Source organism: Rattus norvegicus, chromosome 17 (genome assembly GCF_036323735.1).
Source record: "Rattus norvegicus strain BN/NHsdMcwi chromosome 17, GRCr8, whole genome shotgun sequence".
Classification (NCBI taxonomy): domain Eukaryota; kingdom Metazoa; phylum Chordata; class Mammalia; order Rodentia; family Muridae; genus Rattus; species Rattus norvegicus.
Window position 1 is genome coordinate 5,707,536 of NC_086035.1, and position 15,366 is coordinate 5,722,901.

Consider the following 15,366-nt stretch of genomic DNA (forward strand, 5'->3'; position numbering starts at 1 on the left):
GGGCTTTTGGCAGGAGGAGAGCCAGACATCCTAGAAGTACTTCAGTGTGGGTGGAACTCAGGAGGAGAAGCCACTCCATTCTAGAGGGGAGATGAGGTTTCAGGAAACACAGTTCTGAAATTCTACAGCGCAGGCTAGAATAAGCCAAGCTCAGAGTGGAACATAGATTCTCCCAACTTCTGACGTCCACTTAAGACGTTTCTGAATCGACAATCGGGTTAAGGCCGTTTGCATGTGGTAGATGCCGTGCTTCAGACTTCGAACTTGGCATCTCTTCTCCAGGTCCTTAGTCACTGGAGACATTCAACGGCAGGAGAAGACACTACTCGTAGGAATCAGGTGACTATGAACACCGTGAGTGTCCCATAGAGCCCTGCACTTCCACCATATTTGGACATTAGATTTGAAACAAGACCAAAGTGCCAGCAATCTCAGACCAGGAAGAGACTGGATCAGTTAATCTCAGACAGAATGTCTTGGCTGCAGGATGGAATCAGAATTATGGGATAGAAAGACCAAGAGCAAAAGAGACTGGCCTAGAGGTTTAAAGAGAAATGAAGGCTTGAGGCACCATAGCCCGATGAGGAGATGGCAGACTTAGGGAACCAGAGATCACAGGTTGAGGGTGTTAGGGTTTAGATCTGGGCTAGCGCCCAGACAAAGCACACCAAGCCAACACGGTTCCACGTGGAGAGGTTTAATAGGAGAACGAGGCAAGGGGAAGGGACGAGAGAAAGAAGAGAAAGAGAGGGGAGGCAGAAAATGTCTGCCTTTTATTTGGAATATGACGATGACATAACTGCTCCCAGGTGAAGTTGGGAACTAAGCCAGAGGTATGCTGGGAAATGTATGGCCGTTGCCATGGCAACAGTGACCAGGCAGTGTCCCTGCTGGAGGTGAAAGAAATTCCTGATACCAACAGAGGGGTCTAGGGAGGGAATTACACAGCTTCACAGTTGAAGAAGGTGAGGGATTTGCTAGCACTGCCCGTGTGGTCCTGAAGAAACTTAGAACAGAAACAACCTTACAGCTCTAAGTGGGAGCTTCTTAGACACAAATCCCAGATAAGAATTGGGGCAAAAATCCCTACTTCAGTGCTTAGGAGGATATAAGAGGTTTCTCTGCTTTAATTTTTTTTTTTAGGTTCAAAGGTTTGGGTGTGTGTCCATAGGGTTCTTGTGTGTCTGAAGGCTTGATCATTGGAGTAAGGCGACTGAAGGGTAGCAATACCTTAAGAGGTGGAGCCTAATGCTAGATGGGGCTCCAGGATTTTCACTTGCTACCAAGTGTAAGCAGTTTTGTTCAAACATGATCTCTTGCTGGGATAGGCCCACCCACAGACCACTGAAGATGGAGCCATGGGGAGGTGACTGGAGAAAGTCGTGGGTATAAGCTATGAGTCACGGTCAACCTGTTCTAAACGGATGGCTCAGGGACTTTGTTCTGGAGACAGAAAGGTAAGTAATGGTAGCATCGGGATGGCAGGATGCTCTGGAGCCCAGAGTGGTCAAATGCTCACATCCTGACCCTTAGGGTACTGTAGAAGGGAGGTGGGGCCGGGTGGAACTTACACACTGCTCAGTGTTTTATTCACGAGCACAAGCAAGACTCCCTGCCCCCCCTCCTGGTTCCCCCTCTCACAATCCCTCCCCATGAGAATATAAGCTTTGGGGCCTCTGAGGCCAGAGAAGTGTGAGAGCTTCAGAGAGATGGAATGGCTGCCACTTTCCCAGAAGCTCTGACCATCCAACTCCTCCTCCTTGATGGATTGAAGCAGTGATCTTAAGACCAAAGCAATGTCCTCCCTTTCTTGTGGTGGCTCACCCTTGGGGACTGGGGCCTTTCCAGCTTCCTTTTATTTTCTGTTTCCTGAGACATTTTATTCACAGCAGAAGGAAGGGCTCCCTCAAAAAATGTGGGTACAGTCACCATAAAGGCTTTGTCCCTTTTGGATTCCATTAAGAAATCAACCAGTTAAACCCTAATGATTTTGGAAAAAGTTGACCAGAGAATGGAAAAATGACACATCAATACATCAGCAACTCCAGGACAGCAGAAATGAAAGGGCAGGAAGGATTCGTTTTCCAAGCATCTCTCTGAGGAAACAGTTAGGATTCAGTGAGTTGAAAGGGGAGTATTCATAACCAAAGTGCAAGTCGGAGAAAGGAGCCAGAAACAGGCAAATGGATGAAACCTGACCATCCCTGCAGATCCCAGCCACACAAGGCCTCAGCATCAGCTTACCAATGGCTCTGACCTCAAGACACCCCAGTTTCTGGACTTCCTTTTATATTTCAGGGAAAAAAAACACATCTGTATGTGGAGAGAAAAATTGCTAGTCTCCAGATCTTACAACTCCACAGAAATTAAAACTTGTAAATGCTGTTATCGCCCCATCCTTCATCCTCAAGAAGAACACACCCACCACTGTGGGGGTGGGAGTGGAGGTGGGGGTGGGGGTGGAGTAGGGTGCAGGTGGGGGTGGGGGTGGGGTAGGGTGGGGAGGATGAATCCACTACTCTTGCAGCAGAACTTTTCTGGTCTCTTCTCCCTGAGGCAGCACCTTCTCGCAGAGGGTGAGTGAAGGAGTCATCTCCTGGCGGCTTTGCCCAGGGGAGGGTTCTAAATACAGGGCCAGCATCCCAAGGAGCATGAGCTGACTCCTCCCAAATGCAAGAGGGCTGCTGGCCACCGGTGTGGAGGAGAAGTGGAGTAAAGGGTCACCGTGTTGATGGTTTCCTTTCTGGCTGAAATCAACTAACTCGTAGCTGGTTTCAAGGTCATTCCAGTTCGTCCCAGTCTCAGAAGAATGCAGCTCAGGCCTAGGTTTCCACTTCAGCTCCACTTTGTCGTGTACTTGTGGACTTAAGCGTCATAAACACAAGTCCTGTCACAGACTAGGGTGACAACTTGGGTTGTGTTGAGCTGATTCTGAATGTCAGATGTCTTCCCCCATCAACCTTCGCTTGCACTCTCTTCCCCTAAACTTCCGGCTTCCTTATTCCCACTGCTCTCTAAGGAAACTATCAGTAAACCGTTCCCAGGCTGGAAGACATGGCTTGGGGGCCGAGAGCACTGGCTGCTCTCGCTGAGGACCTAGGTTTAATCCCCAGCCCCCATATGGCAGCTCACAAACTCGAATGTCGGGGGATCTGACTTCTTCTTCTGGACACTTGCATATAGGCAGGCGAAACCTCTGTGCACATAAAATACTTTTTAAGACTTCTCTGTGACAAAGACAAAGCGTTAATGGTTGAAACCCTTGAAGTCAATAGTTTTTCTTTTATTCCTACCCCTTAGACTATGTTTCCCCGATGCCTTTGCAGTTAGTTGCTGCTCTAGAATCCACTTCTAGCCAGTGTAAGGCCTAGCCACACAAAGTCCCCACACTTCCCATCTACCCTATTTGCCCTTCAACCTGGCCAGAATGCAGAAGACACGGACAAGCTAGGTTCTTACCAGCTGAAGATCACAATGGGCTGTTGCAAGGAAGAACTGCGTGTGAATGTGGACAAACAGGAAACAGCTCAGAGCTTTTGGGAAGCAACCACACACACACACACACACACACACACACACACACACACACACACCTCTCCACACACACTTTGTATCCCTGTGCAAGAATTAGGCTATCATGTTTGATCCATTTTCAGCTCTGAAGATCCTTTACAGTGCTGACCCTAACTGATGTACATAGGCCAAGAGAGATGCACACGTATGAGCAGAGACACATGTGTGCACATGTATCAGTTCCGTGCCTCCTCAAGAGTACCAAAGAACCTAAGCCTCACGTTCAAACTTTTATGTCTGTTCACATCCGCGCTGTTCTGGAAATGAAGCTCATAGGTTTCCCCGTGTTTCAAGTGACTTCTCACTCCAACACACTAACAGCCAACGCTAGCATACAGAAAAGTGCTAGTGAGCCAGAGATAACCAGGCAGGTCTTCTGTGTTTGTACTTGATTTAAGTCCATCCTCTGCCAGCAGCTGGGCCGAGCACTGAGAACGGTCACCTTTGTCTTTATTTTCCTGCTCGCTCACTCTTTCACAGACCTCCCTGTTCCCTCTGGCCACCTGCAGTCTCCTTCCCACAGTGCTTCTGGAATGATTGTTTTTCAAGTATAAAATCACTTATTTCAATCCTTTGACAGCTACTTGCAATTTTATAAGTGTCTGGTTGTCACTCCAGGACGATGTCATTTGCCTACCTGCCATCCCTTTCCAGATTCCCCAAGAGTGAACTGCTAGGGGCCGCTCCCTGCTGTTTGCACCCTATTCTTATCTACGTGTATTCAGCTGTTGGGCCACATATCATACCCCACCCCTTCACTTCAGTCCCTCTGAGCCCGGCTCACTCACTCACCCTCTCTTGTCTTGTCCCTGTTTGCAGACTTGAATACTGATGTGGCCGGAACCTCAGAGTCACCTGGACTCAAAGTTACAGAAGCTAAGAGGTTCCCCCCAGCTGCCAGCTGCTATTGCTGGGGGCTTCTGCCAAGGAGGACGTCTCTGTGTGGAGAGGCTTTGAGTGCTTGCAGCAGGACAGGTGAGTCCGCCACGTCCCCAAGCATGGCATTTGAAATGCACCCAAGTCCGGTCATTGACTTTGAGCACTGGCCTCACAGCGGGGAAGAACTGCAGTGGCAATGTCAGGTTCAGGCTGAATAATAGCCCAAATTCAGGCACACTAAAAACAATGAATCAAATTGCCTCCAGGCGATGCGTATGCAATGTTATGTGACGGAAAAATAAATTCTGTGTTTGGAGTTGGGTTCCTTCTTCAAGATGTCTCATTATGTGCCTACAAATTGAAAAACTGGGGAAATAATCCAACATATAAAACAGTGAGCATTCTGGAACATGATGCTCAACTTGTGCAGGGAGGGTGACACCAGAGAGGATGACTGGGACCCTGAGAATCTACACTACACAACACCACACCACACCATTCCATACCATAGCATTCCAGACCATAGCATACCATACCATACCACACCATTCCATACCATAGCATACCATACCATAGCATTCTATACCACACCACACCATGCCATACCATAGCATTCCACACCATAGCATACCATACCATAGCATACCATACCAGAGCATACCATACCATAGCATTCTATACCATACCACACCATACCATACCATAGCATTCCACACCATAGCATACCATACCAGAGCATACTATTTATAGCATTCTATACCATGCCATACCACAGCATAGCATGGCATACCATAGCATTCTATACAATACCATACCATAGTATTCTATACCATAGCATTCTATACCATACCATAGCATTCTATTCCATACATAGCATTCTATACTATACCATACTATTCTATGCCAGACCATACCATATCATAGCATACCACACCATATCATACCATAACATTCTATACCATACCACACCATTTTATACCATACCATACCATAGTATTCTATACCATATCATACCATACCATCCTATACCATACTACACTATAGTATTCTATACTATACTATACCATACCATTTTATACCATACTATACAATACAACACCATAGCATTCTATACAATACCATACCACACCATTCTATACCATAGCATAGCACACCAGACCAGACCATACTTCTCTACCATACCATAGTATAGGCAGCCTGCTTGTGTAGTTCACCACTCTCTCCAGAGCTGCCATGCTCTTGGCAGTGATGAGCGCAACAATGATTTTTTTTTCTATTCTTTTGTTCGGAGCTGGGGATTGAGCCCAGGGCCGAGCGCTTGCCTAGCCTACCACTGAGCCAAATCCCCAACCCCAACAATGATTTTTTAATACACAACAGTATTATCAATTATTAAAAGTATAAGGAAATGCCAATATGTAAATTACACACCCAAATTAAACCCACTGTGCTTTGCTAATACAGTGACTTCCTGATTCACTGTGGACCTGCGAAGGGACTTGAACACAGCACAGCCTGTCGTCTGATTCTGTAGGTCCTGCGCCTGAGGATTCAACCAATCACCAGCTGAAGATATATATGTATATATACATATATACACACATATGTTTGTGTATCTATACAAGTGTGTGTGTGTGTGTGTGTGTGTGTGTGTGGTGTGTGTTCTTAATATATTTTGGACATGAGGAGGAGCGAGGGGACTCAAGATGGAGACAACGGAGAAGGATGATCCAGATCCAGGTGGTCTAGGTCAATTTTATCTTGTCGAGGTGGGCGATTTCTATTTTTATTAATTGGCAGTGAATTTATTGTGTGAATGTATTGTGCATTGAGTATTTAACATATAAATCTAACTGTTAAATTATATATATTTGCATATATACATAATACTATATATGTGTGTGTATATATATATACATATATATATGTTGGTCATTATTTCCTAACACTATAGCATGACATTTATACAGAATTTACACTATATTAGACATTATAAATAATCTAGAGAGATGATTTAAAGTATATGGAGGGAGGTACTCAGGTTCGGTACAAATACTGTGCACTTTTGCATGAAAGAGACGTGAGCTCTGAGGACCTTGGTATCCATGCGGTCCTGAGTACACCCCCATGTGTCCTGAGAGGCTTCCCTGAGGGTGAGAGATACACAGAAGCCATCGCTCCAGGTAGTGATGTGGAATGGAGGCATTGGGCTAGATGCCAAGGAGGACTGGACTGACTCTCTCCAGATACCGTGAGAAGTATCCAGCATGGTCCTGAGTGAGCCTCAGCCCCATCTTAGACTGGTTCTTCCTCCACAGAGAAAGGTGTTGGGGAGGGAGTCCAACAAGCTACGGTGTCCTATAAACATTAGGGACACACACATCAGGGACACACACATTAGGGACATGGACATGCACCAAGAGCACTTAGGCAACTGGCCTAGATTTTTCTCTTGAAAAATAATCTTTTAGGTCTCATCTTGAGGAGAGCCTGTGTTCCGCAGAAGCAATCTTTAAAACTGTGCTTATTAATACTTGCTATGTGACAGGAGCCTACTAGAGATTAGATACTACTTTAATTAGGGGAACTTGATCAGCATTCATTGCCACGTTTAAGAAAAAAAGCTGAAACAAAAGCCTAGGAGATTTAAAGTCCAGAAGCCTCAAGCGGGAATGGATGAAATTAGTCTTGTGTGAAACACAGCAGGGTCTCCCAATCCTATATTTTAAACAACTAATCTTGAAGAAAAAAACGGTTGGCACTCACTTTTCTCTTTCATTCTGAACACGCAGACTATTTCAAAGGAAATTCAGCAGGGTTTACCTCTCAAATCGCCCACAATTAACTGCTGGGTTCTTCAAATAAACTGCAAATTCCAGAAAGATCCACAACAAAGGCCATAAGCTTCCACCCTGGTGAGTGAAAGGTGGGACCCTCCTTATACTCCAGGCTTAGGCTTGGATAGAAGCAAGGTCTGCCTGGCCTAATAATAAGGCTTTGACAGACATGAGAGAGTAAACTCAAAGCTTTGCCTCTTTCCTGTACCCCAGTGAGAGCTCAGAGTGCTCTGAGAACATTTTCTCAGCTACCACAAGCTCTCTAAGGGAAGGCAGGTGACGTCTGTCTGTGCTCACACATTTTCCTGCTGACCCCCTCTTAATGCAGCCTCACACACGCTCCAATTCCCTTCTCTTCAAAGCAGTGCCGGTTAGTAATTTAGAGCAAAGACTTCACAAAGAACTCGCTTTAGAAGCGTGCTAGTGGCCCTCCAAGAGAATGACAAGTCCACAGAGCCTGGCAAACAATTTATGACAAATTCCCTTGAGACTTGGTTTCCATGGAGAACCCAAACAGTGAGTCAGACCTGCAGGACGTGCTCAGACCGGTCCCTCTTACCTTGCCACTGAGTGAGACCTTCCAAAGGAAGGAGGGTTCCCACACGGAGACTCGAAACGCTGCTTGCTGCCTTCACAGTCTTGCTGTTTTGTTCATGTCATGCTGGCATTTGCGATTTTGTTACTGAGATTATACATGTAACATACATGTTTAGTCCCTCTGGACCATCACCTGCCACCGCTAACGGAGCTTTCTGTGTTGATTGGGATTTTACAGGAGAGGGCTGTGCACAGTGAGGCATCCAGACGTTACGAGATATGTTGCTTGTTGATTTTACCCAAAGTCAGGAAATGTGCAATGACGGTCAGGATGTAAGTTATGGCTCTGCACCCTTTATTTATTTGGAAGTCTTCACCGTGAACCCCAACAAATAGACTTGTGTGTACTAATAAGGCAAAATGTTGAATAAGTAGTGCAAAATAGAACCAAACAAAAACCTATCCCTCAAACAAGATGCCAGCTGAAGAGGCTGACTCTTCTGCTGGGTCGCTTGAGGTGGCTTCCTTCCCTGTCAGTAAAAGAAGGCCAGACCCGTGACAGAAAATTCACTTCTTGTTTTACCCTTTCCCATTAAATGGCCAAAGTTTCTTTAAAGGCCATGGATTATCTGAAAAATTATCCAAATTGACTGTTAGGGTCAGGGGGTCTCAGAGTGGGAGTAATTTTGCCTCCGAGGAAAAAGATCATGGAGACATTTTGGGTTGTCCCCATGCTGGGGTGAAGTGGAGGGCATGTGTTCTGTGTATCCGATGATTTGAAGCCAGAAATGCTGGTGAGTCACCACAATGCCTAGAGAAGTTCCTAAGGCACAGAGCCTAAGACCCACAATTTCTGGAACAGGTCTTACGGTTTTGAACCCGACATCCACAGTGCCTGGACCAATACCCAAGTCTACACCCTAAGATGTAAGATGTGCATGACAGTCCATGCGGTGCGGAACTAAAACTCTCAGATGCGAATGAGTGAGAGTGAGAAGCCCAGACAGAGCGTAGAAAGGCCTGGATTTATTCTAAATAATGTGGGACCTGTTAAAAAACAAATCACAGACTGCCTATGCAAAGGCACGCTGATTCCTTTCCCTGGATACGCCTCAGAGTGACCTGACCATGTCATTTCTTCCCTCCGGAATACAAGATCATCGCTCTCATCATGGCTACTGTCACCATCAGGAACTGGACTCGGGCTCTGTCTCTGGGCTAAGTCACAGATCCACCATTTCTTTATGGACGCACGGCAGTTGCTTGGGCTGTCTCTGAGCCTCCCTCCCTCTGTCGCCAATAGGACTACCTCAGTGGCCTGTGAGCTGATGCGCTCATGAAACTTTTCTAGACAGCCAAGAGGAAGAGAAGAATAAAGTCTAAAACACTTAAAACCCTCACCCGGCCACAGGACCTGACTCCAGCTGTGTCAGCCTCGACTTGTGTCAACACATCTCAGATTCCCGTCTGCACTCTTCCAGGAAACATGCCATCATTCTTCCTACGTGTTATTCATTGTCGCAGGCCCTTCCCATTGGCTGCCTGATAGGTCTCAAACAATATAAAAATGTAATGAGAACAGAACAGCCATACCACCTCTCTGCCTGGTGAAACCAGTGCCTTTATTCCTGAAAGGTGACCTTCAAACTCTATCTTTGATCATTAAACTCCATTCATTCCGACAAATGCACCTGAAAAGTTTATTTCACCATGAAATGCCTCTTTATTCTTCAAATAAAAATAAATAAACAAATTAGTGCACATTTGGGCAGTTTCTTGGGATAAGTACCATGTGGTTGTGTTTCTACAACTCTATTTTTTCTATCAGAGTTTAAGGACTCTGCGCTAGTCCACCCCATACCCTTTTCTGTCAGCTTCAGAACAGTTACAATACAATTAAGTTGAGTACTTTCCGCATGTAGATGCCCAATAAGTGACCCAAAGCCATTGATGAAATGTTCTGAAGGAGACACAACACTGGAAACTGCTTTACTGCTGCCTCATAAAGACCTAGTCAAAAAATAAAAGATGGATGAACTCCAACCAGGACCTTGCAGCATTCAGTGAAAAGTCAAATTTGGCACAAGTGAGCCCATGGTTGAGTTAGATCATCACATGCTCACCCCTCTTCTCTGCAGACGCCTGGGTCCCCTCACCTCCCTACCCTGAAGTCTGTTTCTGCTTATGCAAAGTGGGAAGACATGGCATGGGGATCCTAGGCAAAAAGGTATCCCAGGATTCAACAGGGTGCCTTGCTTCCAGTGGCCCTCGCCAGGGTGTCAGACAAAGTCTCATGTCCAGGCAGCAGATAGTTGATAAAGCTGTTAGTTCCAGAGACAGTAGTGTGAGACCACGCCCCTCTACCCACGAGTATTGCCCAGTGGGAGGAGAGACAGTGTGAGACCACGCCCCTCTGCCCATGCACGCTGCCCAGTGGGAGGAGAGACAGTAGTATGAGACCACGCCCCTCTACCCACGCGCATTGCCCAGTGGGAGGAGAGACAGTAGTGTGAGACCACGCCTCTCTAACCATGAGCATTGCCCAGTGGGAGGAGAAATGATCTTTTATGTTTTAGAAGGTATGGCTTCCTCAATAGTGAAGCTCCAAGTAAATCATCTTAAAGACATTCACATCTGTGGAAATATACAAATAGCACCCTTCAGAGAAAGGCATGGCCTTCTCAGGGTGGGACGTGGATGGTCCACGTATCTGCTTTTCAGTATGAGTTTTAAAATAATGTAAATGGTTTATTTACAGTAAACAACCGTTTTGTTATTTGTTTTTTGTTTGTTTGTTTGTTTGTTTGTTTGTTTGTTTATTTGTTTGGATTGAATTTAAAGCCAACTCTACAAAATGGAATACATGTCTTACACTATCAATGAAGCCAAGGGCCTCGAGGTGAGACCTCTCATGCTCCCTAGGGGAAAACCTACTACAGTTTTCGGCCAAGTGAACACGGCAATGAAGCAGTACCTGATGACATATTACTATAGATCAGTGCATCACTTAACCCACATCAGAGGAGCTGCGTTGGAGACCTAGAGCCGCCCACAGGCAGAGAATGGGGGACTTTGGAATGTTCAGCACTGAATGGGATGTCCATACCACACTCCTCACCTCAAGGCTCAGGGATCCACGTGGGAGAGAGAGAGAGAGAGAGAGAGAGAGAGAGAGAGAGAGAGAGAGAGAAATGTTCGTCAGAGTCAGAGGCGATCAGACACATAGAGCTCTCCAGACACCGTGGAGAAAGGTGCACACACAGTGGGCACAAGGCCCGCACGAGCCGAGTCCGACGACATCCCTGCATGCACAACATCCCAGCATGGAAAAAGGGGGTGTGGTGGGCACAAAGCCCCGCCCCATTTCAGGAGCTTTGGCGTCTGATTGCTCCTGGTAGAGGCAAAGCCCATTTTCTTCAGTGGTCTGACTGGTCTTTTCTTACTTTTTTTTTTTTTTTTTTTGAGACAGGTATCAAATAAGCCAGGCCAACTTCAGATTGACCATGTAACCCAGGATGACTGTCTTAGCTTGAATTTCTATTGCTGTGAAGAAACACCATGACCACGGTAACTGTTATGGAGGATAGTATTTAACTGTGGCTGCCTTATAGTTCAAAGGTTCGGTCCATTATCTTCATGGTGGGAGGCATGGTGGTGTGCAGGCGGACATGGTGCTGGATAAGAAGCTGGGAGTTCTCCATCTGGACAGACAGGATGCAGCAAGGGATAGGGGTGTGTGTGTGTGTGTGTGTGTGTGTGTGTGTGTGTGTGTGTGTGTGTGGAGAGAGAGAGAGAGAGAGAGAGAGAGAGAGAGAGAGAGAGAGAGAGAGAGACTGAGCATCTGAAACCTCAAAACCTTCCCCAATGACTTACTTCCTCCAACAAGGCCACGCCTCTAATGGTGCCACTCCCTACTGACCAAGCATTCAAGTCTTTGAGTCTGTGGGAGCCAACCCTACTCAAACTACAATGACCCTGAATTTCTTCTGTCACCACTGTCCAAGTAACGGCAGTACGGGTGTGAGCCAACGTGCACTGTTTACCCAGCGCTAATGACTGAACTCAGAACTTCACACATACCAGGCAGTGGCTTCACCCAGCAAGCTGCGTCCCAGCCCTGCTGCTGTGATGGCCACCCTATATCTACTTCCCCCTCCGTATCTAAAGACCTTTGTCTGGTTGTCTGCCCCACTCACAAAGAGCCAGGTACAACCAATGGCTCAGACGTAAATAATAAACCAACCTAAATCCATCTTTGCCCACGAGGGTTCAAGAATGGGCCTGTGACTAAAGCTGACCCGACAGAAGCCTTGGGAGCGTGTTTGAAGGCAGATGCCAGCAATGGGGGATAGACACGTGAAGCTAGAACACAGGAAACAGATTCGAATCTTTGAGCTTGTCTCCACATCGAGGCGACCAATGAGAAGGAGCCAAAAGACATATCCTGGCCTCGGGGCTTTGGCCTTGGGTCAAGCCTAGTCCTTGATGATATATTTATGTGAAGCCGTGAATCTCCGTTATTGTTAAAACTGATTGCAACTGCAAGTTGCCAGACTAATAGAGAGTCAGGCCATCGTTGTCTTATTTTCAGGGAATTACTTCTGCATTCCCCTGAGGCCGGAGTAAATGGGTACCATATTCCGGAGTCCGTTTATGGACCCACACTTGATTAGCACCGGTGCTGGCCTGGCCTGCTGTGGAGATGAAGATGTCCCGCTCTTCGATGGTGCTGAGTTTTCAATGACTTTGAGTCCTCTGGAGATGGAAGGACGGCCTATTTTAGTAATTTCCATGGGAATGAATAGACGTGCACTCCAGCTATTCAAATATTTAACTAGCTCTTTTGTTGTTGTTTTGAATCCCAACAAGCTGCAGCTGCCTGTTTGTGTGTGTTGTGCCTTTAAGGGGCTTGCTGATTCAGTAGGTTCTCATGAATGCATTAATTAGCGTCCTCTCATATCCCCGGCCCCCGGGCCTGTGAAGAAGAAATGAGTGTTGGCTGGAACGGTTTGAGTCTTGGGGGTGCTCGATAAACGGAGGCTCGGAATTGCCTGCCCTTTGATGGGCAGTTTTGTGCTGGCAGCGGCTTCTGCGTGCACAGGCTTGGGCTTGTGCGGCTGCATGATTAATTTATTGGCCATTGCTAGTGGCAGGCTGATGAAACCTAGGCACCGGATTAAATCGTAAAGGGGGTGGGGGGCGCTAATCAGCTAGGCACCTGAGTTAAATGGAGGAAAGGGGCCAGAGAGAAAAAAACGTTATGGGAAGGTGGAAAATGACTTATCATCTTTGAGATAGACCATCTAAGCCCAATCTTTAGACGCACCGTAGGCCTCAGCATTATGAGGATTTGAGCAGGGAGCACTTCTTAAAGCACTAAGTGAAGGACGCTTCTGGGGGAAATAAAGAATCAAGAAAAATGAACTGACTTCGAAGGAAAATAAAAGTGTTTGCTTGAAATCAAATTTCCATTTGCCTCCTTTTAAAAAAATATGATTTAGAAATATGGGTTTCCCTGGGAGAGGTTGCCCTCTGCCCGTCAGATTCCGGGAAGGCCAAGTCTTCAGACCATTTTTGAAACTGCAAGAATGTGGGCAAATGACCTTTCAGGTAAGTAAATGCTGTGCCAGCTACCCCTCGAAATCACTCTTCACTGGGAATCCTTGAGCCTTGGAGGCTGGCACCTCCTCAGTTAAACTCTCAGCAACTCTGGAAGTTAGAAGGATTAAAGTCAACCATGAAGCTGAGGAATTGTACAAAATGAGACATTCTTTCTTCTCTTAGTATTTCATCATCTTGCATAGTTTTCCTTTTTTTTTTTTTTATGTCCAAGAAATTACAAGTATCGTCTTTAGGAATGCTTCCCTCCCTGCCTCAGATTTCTTCCCGACCTGTCAGGTGTGACGAATCCCACTGCAGCCATCTTCATTAGAGGCTGCTCAGAGATGCAGGTGTTCACAGCAAGTGGGCAAAGAGAAGAGGGACCTAAAGCTTAGACAGCTGTAGGCGACACAATGAGATAGGAATCAGTGGCCCATTTCATCCCCCGCCTTCATTGCTCCCCATCAGGCTTCTCTGATTTATGCCGTGCATGGGAGAAACCTACAGTATGCTTATTAACATAGAAGCCATCCTGGTTGATTTTGTTTGTCAATTCAATCACGTTTCAAAGTGGGTAGAGGGGTCAGTCATTGTCCACATTATTCCCTGAGACCTCTGACCTAATCAATGGATTCATCCCTGGACAGGTTCCTGACTTGGTAGCATCACTAGGAGGTGGGGCTCAGAGGAAGGTCACTAGATGCACGTCCTCAGGAGTGATATCCTGCCCTGACCCTTCATGTGTCTGTATTCTCTGTCTCTCTGCATCCCCTCCTTCCAGAAGGGAAGAACGGCCTCCTATACTGTCTCCTGCTACCAGGATGTTCTGCCCAGGTCCAGGAGCCCAAGTGAGCATGGATGGACCCTCCAATATAAGACCAAGCCAAATTAAATCCTTTGTCCCTTGAGATCTTTCTTTGGGTGTTTTAATCAACTGTAACCCAGAAGTAACTGACACAGAGATCTTAACTTTATTCCAAGCTGGCTCACTCCGCTGTGGCACCAGACACTGCTCTGACTAGGCCTCCCTAGGTCCTACAAGTTCACTACCAGGACCTGTTCTGCCCATTTCCCCGTCCCCCTCTCATCCGTTTTCCTTGATGCCGCCAGGGAAAAAAAAATTATCTGAAATGCCACTGAGACATATCCCTGTTCGTAGGCGCATGGACCAATGAATGGCTTTACAGCACTGTACAGCACAGCCAGACGCAATCAGCCCTTAGCTTACAGTTTCCCCAGTCTCACCTCCTAGCAACTGAAGCTGCGATTGGCAGCTCCATGTTCCCATGACGATGTGACCTGCCTCTGTGTCTTGTTGATGCCTGGCCTCTTCCCAGTGTTCTCTCCAGATTCACCTTCAGAAGCTGTCCCCTGATCACATCAGATGGGCATAGGAAACTCTCTGCTGATCTCAGTTTTAATCACCCTATCACCACAGCCTGTTCACATTGGTGTCCCCGACTGTGATAGCTTACAACAAGGAACTTCTAGGCATTTATGTTATCCCTGGGCCACTCATGGAAGAGAGTCCTTCTTTCCTGAGACAGCTATGCCCAGTGCTGAAGTCCTGCAGCCTCTGCTGGTGCGCCCACAAGTGAAGAGGCTAGGTTACACAGACTCCACCACTGGGGACTCCCTCCTGCGAGCTCTAGCTGGCTGCCTTCAAGACTCCCTGGGGAGAACACGACCCGATATCATAACCATTAGGGCCAAGCAAGGCTAAGGCGAGCAGCCACCCAACCTTTCAGTCGGATCCTGAAAGGAATGGGCAACACATACTATCCTCACTCCACAGGGCAGGGACGGAAGCTCAGTGTCCAAGAATGAGGCCACCCGGCTACGTTCACCATGGTCTGTTTCTCCCCAAAGTTATTTCTTAAAACTGTGGGTTCTAGTGCCCAAGGGCTCCTTCACATGGGAAAACCGAATGCCTCATATC

At 46.8% G+C, this 15,366-nt stretch overlaps 1 protein-coding gene and 1 long non-coding RNA gene across 14 annotated transcripts in view; one reads left to right on the top strand and one right to left on the bottom strand.

Annotated features, from left to right (window-relative positions):
• The window catches only part of Ntrk2 (neurotrophic receptor tyrosine kinase 2), a 315,342-nt gene that overhangs the window by 146,978 nt on the left and 152,998 nt on the right, over nt 1-15,366 (bottom strand). The gene's annotated exons all lie outside the window — the stretch shown is intronic.
• On the top strand, nt 856-9,576 carry LOC108353117 (uncharacterized). Of its 4 annotated transcripts, XR_010059032.1 has the most exons (6): nt 876-965; nt 1,329-1,457; nt 4,393-4,548; nt 5,917-5,982; nt 7,245-7,367; nt 8,065-9,576. It is a non-coding gene; the product is annotated as an uncharacterized LOC108353117 (long non-coding RNA). The 4 variants fall into 4 exon arrangements; XR_005495492.2 differs by lacking the exon at nt 1,329-1,457 and having other exon boundaries at nt 877-965; XR_005495494.2 differs by lacking the exons at nt 1,329-1,457; nt 5,917-5,982 and having other exon boundaries at nt 856-965.